Source organism: Malania oleifera, chromosome 1 (assembly GCF_029873635.1).
Source record: "Malania oleifera isolate guangnan ecotype guangnan chromosome 1, ASM2987363v1, whole genome shotgun sequence".
NCBI classification, from domain to species: Eukaryota; Viridiplantae; Streptophyta; class Magnoliopsida; order Santalales; family Ximeniaceae; genus Malania; species Malania oleifera.
The window spans coordinates 127,588,182-127,612,930 of record NC_080417.1 but is presented as its reverse complement, the minus strand read 5'-3'; the positions used below and the strand labels follow the sequence as shown (position 1 = coordinate 127,612,930).

The window sequence follows — 24,749 nt, the reverse complement described above, 5'->3', positions numbered from 1 at the left end:
CCCATTTACAACCAATTGCTTTCTTACCCTTAGGTAGCTGGGCTAGCTCTCAAGTCTAATTTTGATGAAGAGACTGCATTTCTTCATTCATCACTCTTTTCCACTTGTCTGATTCAGAGTTCCTCACTACTTCTTTAAAAGTGCAAAAAACATCATCATCTACAACTGGAAGTGCATAGGCCACCGTATCAGCATACCGAGCAGGTTTTCGAATTTCTCGTCTTGGCCTTTGAGAAACAATTGATTCTTGTTACTGTGAAGATTCTCGAACTGAAATCTCCTCTTCTTGTACACTATTCCCCACCGTAACTGGAGAGTTACCTTGTGTAGTCTCATTTCTCACTGGGTTTCCCAAAATTGTCTCAACTTCCACCTGTTGTTGAGTACCAATGGTCTTCTCTTCAACTCGTGACTCCTTGCGTATTGTTTTCTTCATCATCGCAAGTTCATCAAAAGTTACATCTCTACTTAAAATCATTTTTTTCGTCTCTAGACACCAAAGACGGTATCCTTTGACTCCTGCACTTATCCCCAAGAATATTGCTTTCTTGGCTCTTGGATCCAACTTAGATTCTTTAACATGATAATAAGCCATAGTACCAAATACATGTAAAGAATCATAATCACTAGCAGGTTTTCCAGACCATACCTCATAGGGTGGTTTTCCCCCTATTGCAGATGATGGTAGACGATTAATGAGATGACACGCATATCTTACAGCCTCAGCCCAAAACCTTTTGTCTAACCTAACATTAGACAACATACATCGAACTTTCTCCAGCAAAGTCCGATTCATGCGCTCTGCCACCCCATTCTGTTGTGGTGTATTTCGAACTGTAAAGTGTCGAGCAATACCTTCATCCTGACATACCTTCATAAATGGGTCACTTGAGTATTCACCACCATTATCTGATCTGAGCCTTTTAATCTTTTTTCCAGTTTGAGTTTCAACTAATTTTTTCCACTTAAGGAAAATATCACACACTTCATTTTTATGCTTCATAGAATACACCCAAACTCTTCAAGAAAAATCATCAACAAAAGTGACAAAATAATGCATACCACCCAACGAAGCCGTTTTTGTGGGCCCCCATACATCTGTATGGATGTAGTCTAAAATACCTTCAGTATGGTGGATTGCTGTGCCAAATTTCACTCTAGTTTGTTTTCCCAAAATGCAATGCTCACAAAATTCAAGTTTGCACACCTTTGCACCTTTTAACAAACCTCGCTTAGCTAATTATTGCAAAGATTTTTCTCCTGCATTTGCTAATCGCATATGCCATAACTTGGTTGTTTCTGAACCTGCATCTTTCTCAGAAACAACAGCTGCTGAGCCAATAACTGTACTACCTTGTAAATAATACAAGTTATTTTTCCTTATTCCTTTCATCACCACCAGCGCACCTGATTTAATCTTTAAGGTTCCATCTTTCAAAGTGATAATGAACCCTTTAGATTCTAAGGCACCCAATGAAATCAGATTCTTCTTTAGGCTTGGAACATACCTAACATCAGTCAAGGTCTTAATAGTTCCATCTTGACATTTCAATTGTATTGATCCTGTTCTAGTTATTTTACAAGTATTATCATTTCCTATAAAAACAACCCCACCATCTAATTCTTCAAAATTAGAAAACCATTCCCTATTGGGACACATGTGATAGGAACAACCAGAATCCAAAATCCACTCACCAAAATAATGTGACGAAGATGTTCCAACAAGAGAAAAATCTGACTCACTTCTATCATCATTGGCTATATTGGCATTAGAATGTGCTTTGCCCTTATTCTTCTGCTGTAATTTAGGGCAATCTTTCTTCCAATGCCCTCTCTCATGACAAAAGGCACATTCATCTTTAGCAGGTCTCCCTCGAGATTTACTCCTCCCATGAGATTTACTCTTCCTTCCAGGCATATGACTCTGAGAACGTCCCCTTATTGTTAGTGCTTCTGCTGTTTCCTTATGGACCCTCTGATCCTTCTTTCTGCATTCAGTACTAATCAATGTAGTACAAACAGCATCATAAGTAACTTTATCTTTCGCATACAATAAAGTGGTGGTCAAATGTTCATACTCATCAGGGAGAGAATTCGGTAACAATATGGCTTTATCTTCATCTTTCACCTTTTCATCCAAATTTAACAAATCGGCCAAAATTTTATTGAAAGCATTTATGTGGTCATTAATCGAAATACCTGGTTGATACTGGAAGCAAAATAATTTCTTTTTCAAATAGAGCCGATTTTCCAGACTCTTGGTCATAAATGTATCTTCCAATGTCTTCCACAATTTCTTTGCAGATGTCTCCCTCATAACACAATATTTCTGATTTTTGGCGAGACACAGACGAATTGTACCACATGCCTGACGATTGATCTTTTCCCAATCTCTGTCACCCATATCTACGGGTTTATCATCCAAAGTAATATCTAGTTCTTGTTGATACAAGATGTCCATCACCTCACATTGCCACATACCAAAATTATTGGTACCATCAAATTTCTCCACCTCAAACCGAGCATTAGCTATCGTCTTTGATGATGATGTTGAAGCCGAAGGGGTTGGAGTTCTTGTGGACAGAGTTTCTTCTACTGCTGCACTAGTTTCTGCCATCTTCTATATATTCAATAGCAACCAACAAAGCAAAAGGCCTAGGATGAATAGTACGTACCAACTATGTCTACTCTGTTTTATCCTATGAAATTCTACTTTGACCAGGCTGACCTCCAGGGAGCGACTGAGCCGCAATGGTCTCTGAGCACTCGCTTAGACAAGGTCTTTCTTAAGCATCAAACGTGGAATCAAGGATCCTAACAGAGGAACACCTCCGTATCAACACTATTCAACCTAGCTCTGATACCAATTGTTGTGCCGGGTACCCCACTTGTGCCAAGCACCAATACTATAACTATTGCTATTGAATATAAAAGAAAATTAAAGCAATGCAGAAACTAATAATAAAGCAATAAAAAAAAACAAGACAAGAAATTAACGAGGTTTGGTATAGAATTACCTACGTCCTCGGGCGCCGATGATCAATCCACTACTTCTTGACAAAGTACAACTTGGAGGTGTGTTTTACAAATGAGGAGTTGAGCTCTTTATATAGCTTCAACCTCAAGTCTAAAAAACACTTTTCTCCAATGTGGGACAAATAATATAAAAAATTCAAAACCACCTTTTATACTAAGGTGGAAGTATTCTACCAATGTGGGACAAAAAAAACAACAGTTTCAGGGATTTTTCATTAAAAAAGTCAATTATTGGGCAACAATTATAAGTCATGGAGTTAGATTAATGAGCCTTAATTCACTGTATATGAAATTGAAACATCACAAAAGTAAAACTTAATTTAGTGAGCTAAAATGAGAATAAGAATCTCTTTTTCTTCAGGTAGCCATGACCAAAAGAAGAGCGATGTCAGCTTAGAGAAGAACGAGGCTCTAATCCTTGTAATTATAGAATATAATTAGGGAAGGATTTTCATCTAAACTCAGCATTTATAGTAAGTTTTCATTTCCAAAGCTCTGTCTTGGTGCACCCTGTACTTCCTCATTTTGAATGCTGCTCTTTTATTCCTTCTTTCAGATAATTAAACACAGGTTTGCTGCCTAGAGAAAACAAACCTAAAACTGGTCAAGGATCTATAATAAACCTCTATCTTTATTTCCCTGCCAGTGAACCAATTTTAAGAGTCCCTCACTCTGAGTCGCCATTATAGTGCTGACCATTAATAGAACCTGCTTAAAAAATCAGACTTCTGCCCCAACAATAGTATCCTACCATGAAGTAAATGAAGGCAGTTCTGACTTGTGTGTAATTAAATATTGAAAGAAGCATTCGTACAAGCCTCAGTTTCCTGTCTCATAGTAATATTCTCTCAAAACAAAGTTAACGAAGATAATCAGTGAGCAGTTAAATTACTAACATCATGGCATCAATTGAAATGTTAATGCTAAACTCATTTTTTCCAACCAAATAAACTGGGTAGCAAAACCCAGAATGCACTCCGCCAAGTCCTATTGTTTTTCTTATTTATCTCTTAACACTGTTCCACATCCATGTAAATTCATTACACAAACCACAAAATGAAATGCATAATAAATAACTTATTTGCATTGCCATTGCATTTCAGCACATGATGCGAAGAGAACAGAAATAATTTGAGAAAATAATTCAAAGCTAAAAAAAAAAAAAAAGGCTGAAGTGCAAGAATGAAGAGTAATCCTTTTATTTTTTATTTTTTTTTTCAGGATGGTAGTCTTACAGTCTGATCAAGCGCCTCAAATTTCCAAGATTTTCAGGAAGCGATCCACTAAGCTGATTATCTTCCAAAACACTGGAAAAGACAACTAGATTATGAACAAGATCAACTGCCCTTCATAGCCCATGCAAGCATAGAACCTAATATCAATACTTACAGATGCTGAAGAGTAGCAATGTCCCCAATTTCCTTAGGAAAGTTACAAATTTTCCAACTATAAAACTGTTCAATGAGCCACTGAAAGACAAGCTTTCAATTAAAAAAATATATATGCTCGAAAAAAATATTAGATAAAGTTGTAAAAAATACTTACATACTAGTGAGAGAGGTCTTAGACAAACTCGCAGGAATTGAGCCACTAATATAGTTGTAAGTGAGATCGCTGCATTCACAAAATATGCAGCAATTTAGCTTGTTCTCTTTCTCTTCATTATAATGTGTCTGGTGAGCTAATGGTGCAATCAATTAAATTTGCAAATCTATGGAAATCAAGATATGTGCAAAGGAATTGATGCAGTCCATATTCCTTTAATAAAAACTTCAACATGAAAGTGGGTAGTATTATTGCATCCCGTAGTCACTTATATTAAAAAATAAATAAATAAACTAGACTATTTACTAAAATCACGAAACGTCTCTGCTGGAAAGTGCTGAGAATACAAAAAAGACTTGACAAGTTTTTTTTTTTATAGGAACTCACTAAACATTATCAGTCATTATGGGCTTCCTAAGGATGTGAATTGGAACTCATGAGCATCCAAATATCTTCAATAAGGAATTAAAATTCATACTCCAAGTTTATCAAATTAATAAATGAAACAAATTAATGGAAATAAAATGAACAAGTCATTTGACTTTTCAATGAAAAAAAAAAATGGCCAAGTGTACCTACATTTCATACTCCAAGTGTACCTACATTTCTTGTAGGTAACTAAGATCTCCAAATTCTGCAGGAAAAACTCCACTTAAGTTGAGACCCTTCAGCCAGCTACGTTCCAAGCAGGAATGTTTTATTAAAAAGAAAAAATAAGAAACGATTAGCGGACGAGCAAATGAAATAATTAGATCTTTTGGCAGTCCTGAATTAATCAGCCACATATTAACAATGAAAGTGGAATTCTGGCCACAAAGTCATATGAAATGGAAGGTGCCCTTGGACACGTGTGCAGAAGCACGAGTAAGGGTTAAAAATTATTTCCATGATATTGGGGCATAGATTGTTCATTTAAATTTATATTTCTTTCCTATCAGCATGGTCTTAAATTTCCATGAAATTGTAGAATTTTTTGTCAAAATTTCCGATTTCCATCACCCTCAAAATCGAAATGGCAATTGATTTCTATCTTGCATAATTTCCGTCGAAATCTCAACAAATCATCCGAAATTTATCGAAAACTCAAAATTTTAGCAAAACTTGTCGAAATTTTAACCATACAATAAAATTTCGTCGGAATTCAAATGAGAGATTTAGGAGTGAAGTGAAATTTCTTTCTTAATTTATTTTATTTATTTTATCGAAATAAAAGATTATTACAAGTCCTTTTGAAATTATATGAAAAAATAAACTTACAGTAATTTTTTATTTAACCATTCATATCTAAATTATCATTATTTGTATAATAAATAATATTTAAATGATTTATGAATTTCATTTGTATTAATTGAATATGTTTAATGTACATTATTTTACAAATATGTTTGATACACGTACTATTTTACAACTTTTCCAACTCATACAAAACATAGATGTATTTAATATGTAATATATTAGTCCTAAAACTTATATTATTATGTTTGTTAACCAATTCTAAAGTTTCACAAAGAATTCCATGCTTTACTACAAATTTCTATTATTTTTTCAAATCAAAATCGAAAATTTTGGACTTTTAGAGCTTCGAAAGTTGAGTCAAATTCAAAATTTAAGACCTTGCCTATCAGTACACGGTTTTACCACTTGGTCCTCCATGGCTCAATCATCACATATTTAAGGGGGCTGGCTGATAGAGCCATAGAGGATAGCTTGCAACTAATTCTAGACAACTATATCTGGTAGGAATATTTAGAAATCAAGGATTTTGTTTTAAACTAGTAAACTTGGATATTTTAGAACTTTAGTTAATTTAAGCTTATTTTGTGTGTTTTTAAGTACGTTGGGGTTATTATGTAATTTTCTTTTCAGTTGGGCCATTTTAAATTATTTGTGTTAGTTGTACACTTGTAGTATTGGGCGTATAAGTAGCGTGATTGTTTATTATATGGAACAGTTAGCGATCTGATTTGAGAATTCCCTGTCAGTTTTCCTCTCTCTGTCTCTCTCTAGTGCACTCTCCCTCTCCTTTCCTTCTCCCTCCTCTTCTCCTTCCTCCTCCCTCCTGCCTATCTCTGTTCGGTTCTATCCAATTTCTCTCTAGTTCTACTCTTCTCTAACTCCCAGCTGTCCTTAATTTCTTCACTGTTATCTGTTCTGCCTTCTGCAGTCTCTATTCTCATTATCTTCTTTTCTCTGTTTCCGAATTTCGGTTGACGTCATACATCACTGGGGCTGACAAAATTTATGGTTTTAAATAGAATTTGAAGAAATTTTCACAGTTTAGTATAGGTTTTTTGCTAATCACACCAATACTTCTCACCCCACCCTGAGCAAGAAAAACATAATCCTCGAATGTAACATTATTTACATGTGTTCGCATGAACATATGCCCTTACAAAGTGCATGTGCTAGAGTGCGCGAGGGTGAGTTTCTTAAACGAAAAGTAAGACGAGGATAAAAAAGAACTTACATAGTTTTGACATGGAAAACAGTATTTTTGTCAAAAGAGCAGTCACATGTGATATTGCTCAAACTGGTATTACTACGTGTCACGTTTAGAGAATGGCCCTCTCTGCAAGAATTTTGGTTGAAGCTCCAATTAGGGACGTTTAACTTTGTGGATATGTTTTGGAGAGTCCTCACTGTTATGCACAAGAAGCAGGAAGATACACTGGTTAGTCATATGAACTTATAATAGATGCACACAGAGAAAAAAGGACAAGACTACCGATAACAGCACAAGTACCTAGCTACAAAAAGGATATCAAAAACAAAAACAAAATAACACCAAATAATAATGATGTTATGAGTTTGAATCTCCATGTAACTTTTGTTACAACACAGCAGAATAGAAGTAAGCCAGCAGGGTAGTGCCACATCAAATTGAGAATGCAGAAACATATTTAAATGCATCACTTGTGATCACTGTCCTAACACAGAAGTAAAACCATGAGCCTCATGTATAGTTGCTTTCTGGTTTTTTCATTCACCAACCTCAAATGAGCCTAGGGGTTTGGCATACCATAAATTATTGCAAATCACATCCAAGTCCAATCCATCTGATCCTCATATCCAAGTCCCAAGTCCAGCCAACTTCTTGCTATTCACTCTTTTGATGGACAACAAAAAATATATTATTGCAAATCACATGGTTATGTTTTTTCTTTTTAATATATCGTGGTGGCGGGGGAAGTCATGGTTATACTTTCTTTCAGACATGAATATCAAACACGAAAATAAATCTAACATGATCAAAAGCAGCATATGTTGATGACGTTTGCTTCCCAGCATTTGATTTGGCAAATAAAAATGGTCCAATCAATTTGGTTTCAGGCCTGTTCACACTTCATCCCTTCCACTTTTTATTTTAGTTTTATGGGTACGGACGACCCAGGGTCCTGCAGGATCATCTTGAAGGAGTCAATGCTAGTGCCAGCTATTCAGCAACCCAAATAAAGAAATAAAGAATTTGCACGCACTTTGGCTCGTCCCCTCAATGAACTCATGCTATGGATGCCGGGGTGGGGGGTAGACTGCAAAGTTGCAAGCTCACAGATGGGTAAGCTTGTGCTAAATGATGTGAGGCCTCCAATGTAGGACCATTTACGGGCCCTAAAGGCTAGGGGCATCCCTAAAAGACTAGGGCACTGTGAATTATAACTGGGCCCACATTGCTCAAATGCATTGAGAATTGAGATGGAACAAATTTGTTACCGGTCCTTATCAACTTGTTAATTCTTATCCCACTGTATCACCAAAATAATTTTCTCATCTGCTAAAAATAGTAGACAAGGTAGCCCACTGGAAAGGACTTGGTAAGGTCCAAAGCTAGCTACTGTCAACAGGAGAAAATGACCACAGCAATAATAATGCAATTAAAAATATATATAATGGCAAGGATAAGTTACATCATAACTTTCTAAAATTCAATTAAACTGTGATTGACTCCCTAAAATTTAATTATAATATTTTAGTTCTTTAATTTTTCATATTCACAATAGTAAAATCTGGAACATGGTTCGAAATTGCAGTCGTGGGTAACATCGTGAAACGGTCACGGGTGTCGCAGGTCGCGGGAGACGCGGGTGTTACGTAACGGGATGCGGGCGTAACGGTCGTGAATTTTTTTCACGCATGCACAACCATGCCAAATTTAAAAAATATGCATGAAATCTATTAATACATGATTTTTAATGAATTTTGAAGGCTTTCATTCAACCTACAAATGCTTTTTAATAGGCATTATGATTTTTATATTAATTTTAGTGCGCTGTTTACAAAAAAAAAGTATATTTTTTTATAGTTTACATTACTTTAATGAGTAAAAAGATGTAGAAATGTAAGAATCAATTAATTAAAATCATAAAGTTACTAAAAATGAATCAATACTCAATAGACTTAATACTCAATATACACATTACACATACATGAATTTAAAAAGTGATTAATATCAAATATCAATAAATAGTTGAAAATACATGAATACAATATTACAAATTTATAACATAACACATGTCACCACCAAAAAGAATGACGTGGAGGGTCTTCATAATTTGCATCTGTATCTTGAGATTAGGATGGGAAATTATCTCCCCATCCTTGTGGAAATACATAGTTGAATGAACCCAAGTTTGCGTCATTTTGTTGTTGCTCTTGAAAATGTACTGGTGATGAAAATTCTCCTGAATAATGTCTATAAGTTGGGGCAGGGGCTGGTTCTGGGTAGTGTGTAGAAGAAGACTCACTAGATCCTGAGATTCCTGATCCACTAGGATAAAAATGTGAGTCATGAGATGCATAATGTGGATATGTTGGATGAGATTCATATGAACCATCTAAACTAAAGTCGCCAAAACTATGAACCATACCATATGAATCTTCAGTAGAATCACTAGGGTCACCACGAGCACTCCTTCTCCTTGGTTGTGAAGATTGGTTCCCTAGAGGAATACCCAAGTCATAATTTTCAGGTACGTCATGTAGTCCATAAGGATCAGAAGGATATATATCTCTTGCAAATGATGTCCCTATATCATATCCATAATTATATTCTACACCGCCGCCTCCACCACCACCACTGCCACCCCCCCCCCACCAACCCCAGCTCCAGCACCACTATTACCATCATCATCACTTGGTGGGCTCAAATCAAGATTGTCATCACTTTGTGTAAGTTCAAGGCTTGAACTTGAATCATCATGCGCGTTTATTGGTCGTTGATCACCTCCTTCTGTAGTACCACCAACTTCTTCATTTAACCAATTTAAATTGTCCTGACCGTCGAGTAGTGATGTTTCTCTCTCCTCTAACCATTGACTTAAAGGATCATTTTCTTCGAAAATGTAGTCCAAATTGATATGATTGAAACCCTCTTCAATTTCTCGTTGGCTTCTTCTCATTGTACGTCTTAACTTTAACCTCATGTTGTAATGTACGAAAACAAGTTTTTGTAGTCTTATGTACTTTAATCTATTTCTTGTTTTCGTATGGATGAGGCTAAAGGTGCTCCAATTACGCTCACAATTAGAAGTTGATGTGGTCTGGCTAAGAACTCTAATTGCTATTCTTTGGAGTTCAGGAGCACACAAGCCATAATGAATCCACCATTCAGCTGCATGAATAATTAAAAAGAGTTTTATGTTAGTATAGCGTATATTTCAAAAGTCAAATTTGAACACAAAGAGAGAAAATAGAGTCATTCTCCATTATTTAGCTATATAGCCATATTTACCAGGATTTGTTTGTTTCACTGCCCTTTGTGCCAACGGGGTTCCAAAAGTCTCATGCCTATCTCAATATAGCAACAACTAAAAAAGGATGATTGTCAAATATAATTAATTAATTAGATGTATTAATAATTATTCTTGAAAGTATTACAGAATACTAGAACAATTCATTATTCAATTTAATGGAACCAATACTTACTTGATTAATAGCTCGAATTTGAGTATCTATATTGGGTACCAACTTGGTTATCACTTTTTTAACTCTATTCATGACTTCTCTAGTAACTTCAAGAGAGGGTGAAGAACCATAAAGAAATTGTGGGTTCAAAAAATACCCTACAATTAAATTTAGAAACATATTAATCAATACTTTTCTAATGCAACTATGCATAATTTAAAAGTTAAAATAATAAGAAATTGTATTTGATTTATACTTACTAGCGGCGTGCAAATTTTGGTACAACTGAAAACTCCACCGGTTGTCAATAATTTTCCAATAGTCTTTGTAAAACCGGCAATCGTTTTGAATGGCCAACTTCGCCCTATCAATTGCCTCATATATGAAGCCCATGGTTGGTTTTTCATCACCATCAACAATTTAAGAACTTTCACCAAGGGTTCTTACACTTTAATCATATTAGAGGCCTTTTGCCAAAACTCTTTGCCTAAGATAATTTTCTTTGAATCATATGCTGGGCCTGATTTTGCCATTCCAAATCTTGAGTTTTTCCAAGCATCAGATGTAAACATTTCTCTTAGTGCTTGTTTATGCCTGACAATAGTCTCCAAAGCAATGAAATTTGTGGCAAATCGAGTGATAGTAGGGTGAAGTAACTCTCTATTATTTATGAATTTCTTCATGAAATTCACTGTCCATGTGTGGTTGTAAATAAATGAGGTTATTGTTCTTACATCTTCTAAAACCTTCTTCACGTTACTTTTCTTACCAATATCTTCAAGAATAAGGTCTATGCAATGAGCTGCACATGCTGTCCAATAGAGATTGTGCCTCTTCTGCATTAATAATTTTCCTCCTGCCTTCATTGTAGCTTCATTATTAGTTACTACTTTGACAACATTCTTCTCTCCAATTTCTTCAACCACCTCATCCATTAATCTGAAATAAAATTATAGATTCAATAATTACTACTATTTAATTAAAAACATGCAAGTCCATAATACTATTTGCATATACAATTAAAACTAGAAAATTACCTAAAATAATATTTAGTTGTTCTGCTTGCCACATTAGAGGTATCAACTGATTTATGAAACACGGTGCCTCTATCGCAATAAACTAAAAAGTTTATAATGTGTTTTCTAGTTGGTCCTGACCAACCATCACACATAAGTGTTGCACCTCTCTCCTTCCAAATTCTAGCAAAAGAAGTTATATAATTTTTCATTTCTTGATGCTCTTGCTCCAAACAAATTTCAGATTTCTCATAGGGTGATGAACCCTTCACCCCCTTTCCAACCTTTGCAGCAATATCAAGCATAGACTGCATAAATGGAGAGTCAACTACATTCGCTGGAATCCGATTATAAATTAGGAATTTTTCAACTGCTTTTCCTAATTTACTTCTTAAACCTTTCGGTAACTTTATGTTGATTTTTGGTTGTTTCGCAATCTTGCTTCTTTCTAAAATAGGATCCATTGCCTTTAGTCTAGCTTCAGGGGCATCAGGATTGATCCATTGTCGTCCACTACCTCCAACTTCTCGACCACTATAAAATCGAGCTCCTGCTCTATTGAAACCACTGGTAGCACCACTGCCAGTGTAATAACCCAAAAATAAATAAATAAATAAATAAATAAATAAATAATGAATAATAATAATAGTTAGTATTAAAAACGAAAGTGCTTCTCTGTTAGGATCCTTAATTCCATGTTTGATGCCTAAGAAAGACCTTGTCTAAGCGAGTGCTCAGAGACCATTGCTGCTCAGTCGCTCCCTGGAGGTCGGCCTGATCAAAATGGAATTTTATAGGATAAAATAGAGTAGACACTGTTTATATACGTAAATAAGTACATAAAATAATATTTTGACTGACATAATTTGTAAAAATATATGATAAAATAATAATAATATAAGTATCCTATACGGGGTTCACAAGACTGTGTGGGGCCCACATGAGTCCCGAAGCTGTGTGGAGGTTTACACGGGTCTCGAAATTGTGTAAGGCTCATAAAATCGTATAAGGATTATTGGAGTTACGTACGATCCATTTGGGTCTCGAAGTTGTGTGGGGCCCACAAGGCTACTTGGGGCCCACAAGACCATATGGGGCCCACATGATTTTTTAAAATTTAAATTAAATTCTTATTCAAAAATAAATAAATACTAAAAATGGTTTAAAATTAATAACAATGATAATAATAATGATAATAATGATTAAGAAAAATAATAAAATAATAAATAATAAAATAATTAATTAACTAATTGATTAATTAATTAGGTAAGTAATTAATTATTTATTTAGTGGGAATGGTGGCAAGCACTCCCACATGGCCTCCATCCTTATCCCATACTCAACTCATACCTTGCCCATTATTTAACTTTAAAAAAAAATTATAATTTCATCAATCTCCCCACACTTTTATAAATTCCATTTTTTCTCCATAATTTTCCTATAAATAGGGAACTCTCAACCTTCATTTTTCACAACAATTTTCCAAGGAAGAGAAGGGTTAGTGAGTGAAAGAAATTGTGGTGGAGAGAGAATTTTTAAATAAGTTCTCAATCACACACTCTTTCCGATCTCATTTCTTATAGATAGTTACAGTGTTTGTAAGGAAGAAGGTAAGTAAATTTTGATTATGTTAATTTTTTTTTATATTTAAAATTTATACCTGAGTTTATTTTATAAGTAAATTTCAATTATGTTAATTAATTCCACAAAATTTCCATGAGTTTATTTTTACGCATATTTAATTATACCAGTTCTATTTTTAATATACTTGCATCTATTTTTGGGTTAAAAAATGTTATAATTCCCTCGGGTAAATTTTTAGCATTTCTTTCTATTCAAAAATAAAATCATATATATTTTTAATACAAAAAATGTGTGGCATGAGTTAATTTTTACGTTGCATTTTTTTATGAAGATATGAGTAAAGATGAGATTTTCACGATATTATTTTAAATTGCATAAAATATAATAAGATAATTTTAAAACCCCTTATGGCAACGAAAGTTCAAAGTTACAGATGTTCGGTACCGCAGCTTAAAGTTTATACGGATCAGAGTGCACCCACACTGTTTACAAAGTGGTTATTTATGTTAGTGGATTTCTCTTGAGTGCACACTTGGTTCCGGACCAGGACTTAATAAGAAAAATTTCACTTAAAGTTTACGTATATTGATTTAGTTTGGTCGGCCAGCCAGTTAAGTCCAGTCTTCGGACCGCACAACCCAGTCATGGGGGTAAACATGACTTACGTCAAACAGGTCTAAGGGTGATTTTTACAATATATGTTTATACATATTTAATTACGTGTACAAAGTTACTGATGATTTGAAGAAAGAGTGTAAGTTTACATGAAAATGATCATTCTGATACTTAAATGACTATCTAAGGAAAACGTATAAGGAAAAGTATATGTATGTTTATCATTAAATATTTTTACAGTTTTAAAGTTAAAAATTTAATTTAACAGTTATAGTATATGATTATAAAATTTTACTGCTGTAATTGATGGTAAAAGTTTTATGTAGTAAATTTTAAATTTATATTTATTCTAAAAGCAGTTTTGAAGTTATAGTATTAAATATTATTTTACGAAATTTTTTAAAAGCTCATTTTGGCCACACACTAATAATAATCTTAATTACTTATTGAACGTCGTCTCACTCCAATCATATTTTTATTTCAGATAATTCTGAAGAGCATGTTAGAAATCAGGCTTAGCAAGCATGCGGGTGGGGGTAGAAAAATAAAGATTGTTAGAAATATTAGTATGATGCCAGATATTTATGCTTATGAAATTTTTCTTCTTTTGAAATAAATGATTGTAATATGGATAATTAGTGCTCTGGTTTAATAATAATTGAGTTTATTTGCTTCCGCTGTAAATCAATAGTAAAAAGTTAATATCCCACACCCTTCGGGGTCGGGGTGTTACAACTTGAGTCACCTCCCTCTTTATAAATATTACCCTTTCCAGTTGTTCTTACTCGAAATATTTGTCTCTCTTCCCATTGTTGTTGTGATCGTATGCTTTCTTGTCGAGCAAATCTCATACTTTCTTCTTCCAAGTCTTCTTCATCACTCAAATTCTCAAAATCTCCTCTAATTTGAGCTTCTGCTTCTTCTTGTCTTTTTTGTTTATCTCTTTTCTTTTCAGCATACTGTTATAGATGTTTCATCATTTGTTCTCTTACTTATGTGGTCACATTAGAGCATCCAACTATTTGACCCTTTTTATGTGCCAAGTGTTGTTTCAAACGTGTAATGTCCCCTTTGATTATCTTTCCACATAACTTACACATAATAATATGTCTATTACCGTCCACCGCAGTACCAAAATACCATCCAATATCCTCACTAGGTAAGTTTTCATTTCCTCTATCACGTGACATATTGATAGACTTAATTTGATGTTCTCTACACAAAACATAAAGAAAATACAAAGTTACAACCTTTCTACAATGACAGGAATAATATAATTAGTAATTTAGTAAATATTAAATAATAAGTACTAAATAGTCCTAATTTTAAATACTTATTACGTAAAAATAAAGTATAATATTTGATTAAAAATAAAAAGTAATGTTTATTATTTTTATATTTAAATAAATAAAATTATAAAATATTAGATATTTTATTACAAAAAAAATATATTCCTTTATCTTTAAAAAGATATTTTCATTATTTTTTATAGCTTGATTTTATTTTCATTTATAAGTTATAACTATAAGAAATTAACATTGTAATTTTAAAGGTAAAAAAGACTTTTGCTCTACTTTCATATACATCACAGCATCACAAATAGAGATCCATATATTACAAATTGACTATTTAATTTTTTAAGCATTTTCTCAGTATATGAATTAAAATTAAATTTTTCTACAAATTCCAATAGTAATTAGTAAAAATCAGATTTATTAATGTATTAACTATTAGGTTAATTTTTTTTATTAAGTTATCAATTTTTACTTTATTTGATAACTAAAAACAAAAAATAGATGTAAACATTTATTTTACCTAATTCTAAATTTAAGGTCAAAATGATATTTTAAAACTTAAAAAATATTAATAAACAGGGTCACCCTACTCAAGAAATGGCAAGTAGATACACATGTAACATAAAATGGGTGACAGATGTTATTTCATTTTTTTTTCTTTTATAATATGAATATTATTTAATATTTTTTCAATAGATTGGAGTGAATATGATATTTTCTTTATCAAAATGACCACTTTGTCCTGCTGACATAAATAGTATGTTAGCCAATTGGTGCCATGAATTAATTTTATTTCTATAAGTTTGGCAAATCCTAAGACTAAATATTATAATAATTGTGTAGAGTATTCCTTGGAATTCTTTAAGAATGGTGAAAAATAGAGCTCAATTAAGCCTAGATAATATAAAATGCCATCACATGGATGTCTTGTGTACATACATTATTTTAATGCTTTGTTTATGATGGTGAATGCAGTAGTGGATATTCAAATATTATTATAAAAAAGGCTTCAATTATTATTGGTAAATATTAGTTATTTACTAACCTTAAAAAATATTAATTATATACTATTAATAATTGCTTGCTATATCATGGAATTAATTTTCATAATTATCTTTCAAAAATATAATACAAATAAAATATTTATAAATTAAGAAAATTTAGTTTACATAATTATTAATGATTTCTAATTTTTTACTCTATTAAATTACTTTTTTTTAATTCAATTTAACAAACCTATTTTACAACAAAATATAATTTGAAAAAAAAAAACATAATGATAAGTGCTGTGGGTGTTGAGTGTCTCATACGCTGGGAGTCGAGTCAGACCAAGAGAGGGGAGGGATTCAAGGGAACTTGGAGAAGCCTCGAAGGAGCGAAGGCTGCAAAGCACAAAGCAGCGATGACTCCAAGCTCCGAAGCTGAAATCGAGAGGCTGGTTGGTGGCGACTGCGACGACTGGCAGAGGAAGGTGCCGACGGGCTATCGGCGACTCGCAGGGGCGGCGGAGCTGCTACAGACCTGTCGTCAGTGACTCACCAAGCTACTGCAACTGCAAGTCTACAATTCCTAAGTCCTGGAAGGCTGTGAAGGGCGAAGATGAGTAGATCTGCTCGGTGTGCTCACTCTCAGGCTTCGAAGCCTTCTTATTGCTTCGGCCAACAAATTTTCAAGGTCAGTTTTTAACTTTCCATTTTACCCTTTGATGGCAAATGGGTGTGGGGACTGGGGAGAGGGGGAAAGCAGTGCTGCTGCCTGCAGCAAAAAGCCTTCAACGAATCTGCGACCTGTCGGCCATGTAACGGTCCGTAACGGATCGTTACGACGTGTAACGTTGGGGTATCGGTCGTTACGTCTCCGTAACGGCCGTGAATTTTTTCTGAACCGCATTATAGGCCCGTATCGGTTTCGGGGCCTCCGATTTCCGTTATGTATCGGCCGTTACGCTACGTAACGGCCGTTATTTAAAACCATGATCTAGAATTAAAATTTTAAGGACAAAGGTCTTAATTTGAAATTTTGAAACTTTAGGGAGCGAAGCGTAATTTCGTGAAACTTTACGGACTTATGGTGTAATTTACTCTAATAATAATATAATAATTTAAACTATTAATTAAGAGATGCAAGGGGAATTTCAACATCCATTTTGTTCAATAATGGATAAATTAGTCATTAAAAACTTTTCATCCCCTAACTTCTCCATTAATTATATAAATTTATGAGTGTAGGGCACACAAGTAGTTGTGCATAAATATCATAAATATAAAACGACAATGTTTAAATTAACGAAAATGTAAGATTAAAAAAAAAAACAGTAACAAAACTTCGGATTTGTGATTGTTAAAGCTTGATATACATTGTTGGTTCACAACCTAATAGTTTAAACTTTTAGGTAAAGTGATAATCTAACATGATATCAGAGCTTTAGTTACCAAGAGGTCCTCAGTTCTAATCTTGTCATCTGTCTTTATTTTGTGACATGATTTGTCATCTGTTTATTTCTTCACCTGCTATCGGGATGCACGTGCGAGAAAGTATTAAAACTTTATATACATTGTTGGCCCACGACCTAATAGCTTAAACTTTTAGGTAAAATGCTAACCGTGACAATGGAAGAGCAAATATAAATCTGAAAGTGAAAACCTCTGTTAGTCCCTCTCTTGCTTACGACGGGATGGGTTGCTCGAAAATTGCAACCGAGATCCCATTCAATCCCATGGAATTTTTTTTTTTTCCTGATTCCGTAAATTTGGATCCCAAAACAATGCCAATCAGAACATTCAAAGGAAATCTCAGCAAGCACCGCATATAACTAACATACCGAGAATAATCAATTTTGTTCGATGGATTTCGGGTTATTTGAAGCTCTAGAGAGGGGGCAGTGTGAATTTTCACAGATGAACAAGTAGATTCCGGTTTGTTTGGTTACAGAGAAAAACAGGTGAAGCACTTCGTCTCTTCTCTCAACCCAACACACCAGCACCGACAAATTTCTCGAAAACCAAACATACAAATTTATTTCCGGAACAAAATGAGACAAGAAAACAGAAATCCATACTACCTTCATCGAGAGGGAGCAGTTGAGCGTGAGATCCGAGATGCGTGAAGCAACTAATCGCGGCCACGAAGAGGGGAAGAAGGAGAGAGAAAGGAGCGGCCTTGAAGTGTGAGACGGAGGACTCCATCTGCTCCGGTTCACAGAAGTTGCGGTCCTGATTCAGAACGATAGTTCATTCTTCGCAGCCAATCTTCAAAAATAGCAACTGTCGAACGCAGACAGCGAGCGAGCGAGCGAGAGAGAGAGAGAGAGAGAGTCTGAGAGAGAACGAAAGGGTAGTTAAGACGAGCGGGAAAGAGAGAAGAGAAGGGGCAGGGGACTTGTAAGAGAGAGAGAAACAGAGACAAGAGGCCCGTTGAAGACGTTCTTCGGCGTTTCTTCCACGTCACACGCGGGAAAGGGGAAATCAAATTTATTTCTGGGCTCTCTCGCAACGGGAAATTAATAGAAAATTTTATTTTTTAATGTTAAAATAGTTATAAAATATTATTTGTTATTTATTTTAACATTTATATAGTAAATATTTTATTTTTCTTTTGGCTTTTAGCTCTTTTTATATTCTACAATCGTTAAAAAAAATATAAAGATAAAATAACACTCATAAATTTTTTTAGCTACAATTTTTCAGACAACTAAGTTTTATAATTTGTTTCTAAAATGATGTATTTTAATATTGATTTTATTATATCCATCAATAATGCTGAAAAAATTATTAAGTCAATCATTATAACATATACAAATATGTCTTCATGTATAGGACAAAATTTTAATGTCGAATTTCTAATACTAAAAAAAAATTTCTCAAATTTAATAAAATTTTTAAATATAAAAGGTGTTTCTATAATTACTCATAATTATTTTTAATTAAATTAAAATATTTTTTAATTTAAATTAAAGAACAAATAACTCTCTTATTTCATGTCTCTTCTCATCAATTCAAACACAGAATCCAATATTAACATGAAGAGGCAATATGTTTTTATTTGTATCAAGGATTTTTTTTATGCGGCCCCACTAAATTAATTTTTTTACATCTAAATTTTCATTTATTTTCTCTCTTTTCTTGAGAGAGGCAGGGCCCATGCGGACCATTTTTTTTTTCACATTCATTTTTTTTCTCTTTTTCCCCTTCTCTTTGGCAGAGTTAGAAGCTCACGCAGCCTCATTAAGCTTTTAAGCATTTTTATTTTGCTAAACTCCTCTCTCTCCTCACTCAACATTTGCCTTATTAATTTTTTTATTTTTTAAATTACTCTCTCTTTTAAGAGACAAAATTTAAAAATCACAACATTAATGAATTTTTTTAAATCGATCCCAACTCAATCACTTCCTACCAATTTCTTTCTATTCAGCTTTTATATTATAAAATTAATATAAATTATTAGTTCTTACTTTCTTATCTTTAGTTTATATTTACGTTGATTAAATTATAAAATTAATTTAAAATTATATTTTTTAAAAATATAAAAAATATATATACCGTGTTACACTTTGTTTACATATATTATATACATGAAAATTAGAAAAGTGATTGAAATTATATTTAAAATATTCAGTATAATATATACAATACAACAAAATTTCTCTCACCTACTTTCCACCAAAAGTTTCTAATAATATTTCAATTATGCATATATATATACACACACAAATACACAAATGCATGTAAATTATTGAGCGTTCAACTTCTCATATATTATAAAATAAAGTATTTTAATTTTACATTTTAAATTTTGATTCAATACTAGTATGGTCTATATCTATATTTTATTTTTTTCAATTAATTTTATAGTTGATGACTTGCTACAAATAAGTTTATATCATATGTACATGTTCATAACTTTTTTAAAAAAATTTATGTACTAAATGTAAGTTTTATAATTATTCATATATATATATATATATATTTTATCAGTAATTGTCAAATTTTGTTGGAAAATGATATAGAATAATATGTTTAATTTTAATATTATTGTTAAAACTAATTATCAAAATGCATATGTATGTCCAATAGAAAGCGCGAGCCAATTTTACTAGCTATATATAGTTTTGATTAGATTTTAAAGTTTAAAAGTTATGTCCTTTTCTCTTGTTTCACAAATTTAAGTAATTTCTCCAGATTGGAAATTTAGATATCACCTTCTAAAATTGAGATGGGAATGTTGTCTTTAAGACTTAAGAGTTTTGCAAAAATATGTAACAACCCATAAAATGGGACTTCAACAATAAAATATAAAACCACACGCAAGAGTACCAAAAAATCAATGAGGATTCTCAAGATTATTGGTTCAACCCACAAACCAAGCACTACATAAAGGACATCTAACAGTTTGATCATGATGTTTTGGCACTAAACATCTTTTGTTTAAGTTTTCAAAAATGTATGAGGGATTTAGGAAGGCAAATTGGCTGTCAATCATAGAATCTAAGTCTAATAAGATTTCTAAGAGAATTTAATGAATAACTTTACCCCTATTCAAGTGTATTTTCATCTACATGACATGCAACTTTTTAAATATAAAACCAATTTGCTACTTCTAGATACTTGAGTATTATATTTATATTGATACTAGAGTTTTAATATTGTGCGATAATCAATACTTTTAAATTTTTAATTTTAATATAATCAAAAAAAAAAAAAATCAAAAGTACAAGTGATTACCTCTGATGTTAAAAGATCTTGGCTCTATCGTTGTTTAACAATGTAATAATGTGGGAGAAGTTTTTGAAAACTAAATCGTATTTTCTAAGGGCTTGTTTGGATCAAGGGACTATGTTTTGGGGGGGGGGTGGGGGTTATTATATTTTTTCCTTCTATCAATGAAAAATATTCTAATATGATTAAATATATTTTTAAAAAATCATATGTCAGTGACACATAAAAATCAATTTTGTTAATTAATTGAGGGTAATATTTTTTAGAGGGAGTGGAGGGTTCTCTTTCTTCGATTTGAAACGACTCAACATATAAAATATAATTTTTTAATTTTTTTTTCTTGTTCTATATCCTTCATGTTTCAATCAATTTATGTAAGTTAAAAACTCTTATATTCCATTTTTGGGACGTCGCAGCATTGAAAGTTTGTTTTCTGTACTCGGTCTTGTTAATCACTAAGAGGTTGTGTGAATGAGAAGCGAGGCACGTAGCGCAATGTGTTTGTGAAAATGTCATAGTGAAATGCTTGGGTTTTGAATAGATGTTGTGCGGGCATTGGTATGTGAGGTTCATTATCTATAATATTATGTCATTTGGTGTGCTTGTTAGAGAGATGGAGCCAGAAAAGAAGAAACACAGCTGGAGACGTGGTTGAGATGAGTCAGAAAACGCGTGGAATTTATTTTCCATTGTAATCTATTCTTTTAACTTCCAATTTGTGAGTAAATTGTATTGATGAATCATTTAAAATCAAGCCTATATAAAGAGGTTGTGGAAGATATTGTATAGAAACAATAGTCAGACTAGCACAGCAGTGCAGAGAGAGCCTTATGAGAGAGAGCGAGAGAGCAGAGAGAGAGACGGACGGCCAGGGGGGAGGAAAGGTGTCGATTCCGCAGGAGACGAGAGAAGCAGGAGCAACCTTCAGAGTATCATTTAAAAGTCAAGAGCCCTAGATAGGGACCATATGAGCGCTGAGACACCGGGAGGATTTTGTGGAAACGCAGTATTGAGTAGTCGCGAACATAGCTGCAGAATTTGATGACGATGGCAGTCTGCGCAGGAGATAGGAGTGATGAGGAAGAGAAGGAGCGAGAGAGTCAGAGAGAGAGACGAGACTGAGAGAGAGGAGAGAGGATGTAACATTGTTTCACAGGTTATTTCAATAGTTGGTGATGTGTGCTCCGAGACGTAGGTCGTTCTGCCGAAACCAGTTAAAATCTGGTTGTCATTCTTCGGATGCTAACAGTGCCCTAAACACGTTGCAATCTAACAATATTTTATTTGAAAAAGTTAAAATACGTGTCATTTTTAATAGGTTTTAGTGGGTATAATGATTTAATTTGCGATGACAGAAAAAGGTGTGTTTGGCGGGACCACGGGGGAATAGGGCATCAATACATTCAGCCATCAACTGAGAACAAGTGAGTTGTTACACAATGGATTACTGAAAAGGGCCCACATTGGGACCATGACATGGTTCCGTAGTTGGCTGGCCAAGCTATGAAGATTGGAGCAAACTGGATATTCTCTCAGAAGCCAATCAATCAATGAAATATCAAATCCCAATAAGAAATTTTTATCTCACATTTATATTACTAAGGCAAAAACTTGATTTGTATTAAATTTAATTTTTTCATACCGAGAGTCGACTCTAAGCCCAGATAAAAAAAGGAGAGTTGCGTTAGATAGTGACAGTCATCATAAAATTTATGTCAAATCGTATTATATGAATCTTTATGAGATATTTATGGCGGAGGCATCCTCTACCAGTGAAGCGTTACACTCTGTACTAACTAGTTGTAGCGAAAAGTGGGAGATGAGGATGAGTGCGTTCTGGTTGGGTGCCGTCGAAGTGATGGCCATGTCACATTGCCTGAGATACGGTTTCGTCAATTGCGGGGGATCTGCATCATTAAACATTGATAGGTAAAGAAGTTAGGTTTAAGAAATTAGGATTGAATTTAACAATGGAATATAGAGAATACTTATGTAGTAAAAAACATGAAAAATTGTCGACACCAATTATTTAGAAAAGCAAACCATTTTTAAATAAATTTGCCTTCACGACACTAAGTGGGTGCCGGGAGAACCTAAGTGAAACTTAGAGAGAAAGAAATGATAAATTATGATTTAAATTTTGGTAAATATGCGACTGCACCAGACAAAAAATCATAAGAATGATAGGAGGTACGAAATTATGTAGACACAAAACTTAAAAGATAGTATTGGTTGATGTACAGAATAGGGATTTGAAGTATAAAACTCAATATGGTATTAGACCCAAAAGATAATTAAATATCAGTAGTCTATGCTCCTCAAGTAGGCGTAGCAGCCGAGGAAATTGGAGAAGATATGAATAATATTATACAAGACATATCAAGGATTGAGAAAATATTTATATGAGGAGATCTGAAGGGACATTTGGAAGGATCAATAAAAGTTATGACGAGGAGCCATCGAGGATATAAATAGGGAGCACAAAGATGAGCCTATGGAGATGATCTTAAACTTTGGCTCATATTTTTTAAAAGTAGACAAAATAGAAGTCGTCATAATAGATTTTTATTTTTAACTAGGGGGGTAAATCATTTATCATGTAAAGGATTGTAAGTTATTTCAGGGAAAGTCTAAAACCAACATAACATAGATCTTAGGGTTAGATATATGTATTAAAAAAAGAAATAATAAATAAATCAGTGTAGAGAACTAGGCGGGTGAGTTGGATGGAAACGTAAAGGGACAAGAAAAAAATTAAATAAAATTTAAAGATAAAATGATCTAAGCTGGAGAATTGAACTATAGAGTGGATGTGCGTAGATACAATATTCTTTGGAGTGATTAGGAATTAGCCGTATTAAAAAAGATAATGAAAAGAGATTTTAGGTGAAGATAAGGGCAAATTATTCTTGAATAGTCCACTATAAAAAAAAATTGAGTTTTTAGTGACAAATGTATTGTAGCGACGATTTAAATTTCGTATACATAAAAGTGTTTCTTAGTTGACGGTTATGAAAAACTGCAAGTGCAACAGATCGATGCGTTTTAATAAATATACACTAAGTATACGTATCGTCCTCAGGTGCATTGAAGTGTCTTAATTTTATCCAGATACCGAAAATTATACTAACCTTGAGTTTATTAGAAAAATTAATAATTAGATTGAGAAGAAATATTAACAAAGCTACTTTAAAATAAAATATGTAAGCGAAACTTATAAAACTAGAGATGCCACGTATTTAAAATATTGATGTGAAAACTTCTAAGAAACCGCAATTTAACCTAGTTTATCATTATGTTTTGCTAATCTAGCCAATTCAAAAATTCATAAATCTCTGTACTGTTAGCAAATCTTCAATTTTTCCAAAAAGCATCTGTGATAGGTCAATCCAGAACTATCTGGTTTCTTAGTGTAAATAAGATTATCGCATATGATTAAAAACGCAAGAACTCAATAGACCCGCGATTTTTAATGTTACGTAGGCGTTATACAAAGTCTTTCGCCTAAATATCCAAAATTATCAAAATCCCACTTTTCGGTAGTAACCTCATAGGATATATCAAGTACTAATAGGCCAGTTACTAATCAAAAGCAGTTTAAGCGCAGAGAGAATAACTAAAAACAAACATAACGAAAACTACGTCAGAGTAGCCATCAACGAGCAAGCATAGTTTAAAACCAGGTGGTACATCATTTTCATTAGAATCAAAAATTCGTTATATGAAAATTAAATCCCACAATAAAGATATTCACCATTGTTTTCTTTTAGTTTGAGAGAGTAGAGAAAACTCAAACACACCCGAGCACCGTCGTGTTCGCCACCTTGCGATTCCAAAAAAAATTAATTTGCTGCGCGCCACCACCTCTCCTTATGGTCGGTGGGGGTGGGTCTTGCAGCAATCCCCAAAATGATAACAATTAAAGAAAAGTATTCTCCAAGGAGTTGCCTGCGGCGCCCCTATTCGGGCATCCAATACGTGCGCCTCCAAAAAAATTCCCCACCTAATCCTCTTTGTTCTCGGCGGCCTCCCCTGTGTCTACA

General features: G+C 33.5%; 1 pseudogene; it reads right to left on the bottom strand.

The window, feature by feature from the left end:
- The window catches only part of LOC131148915 (probable LRR receptor-like serine/threonine-protein kinase At1g53440), a 66,461-nt pseudogene that overhangs the window by 40,363 nt on the left and 1,349 nt on the right, over nt 1-24,749 (bottom strand).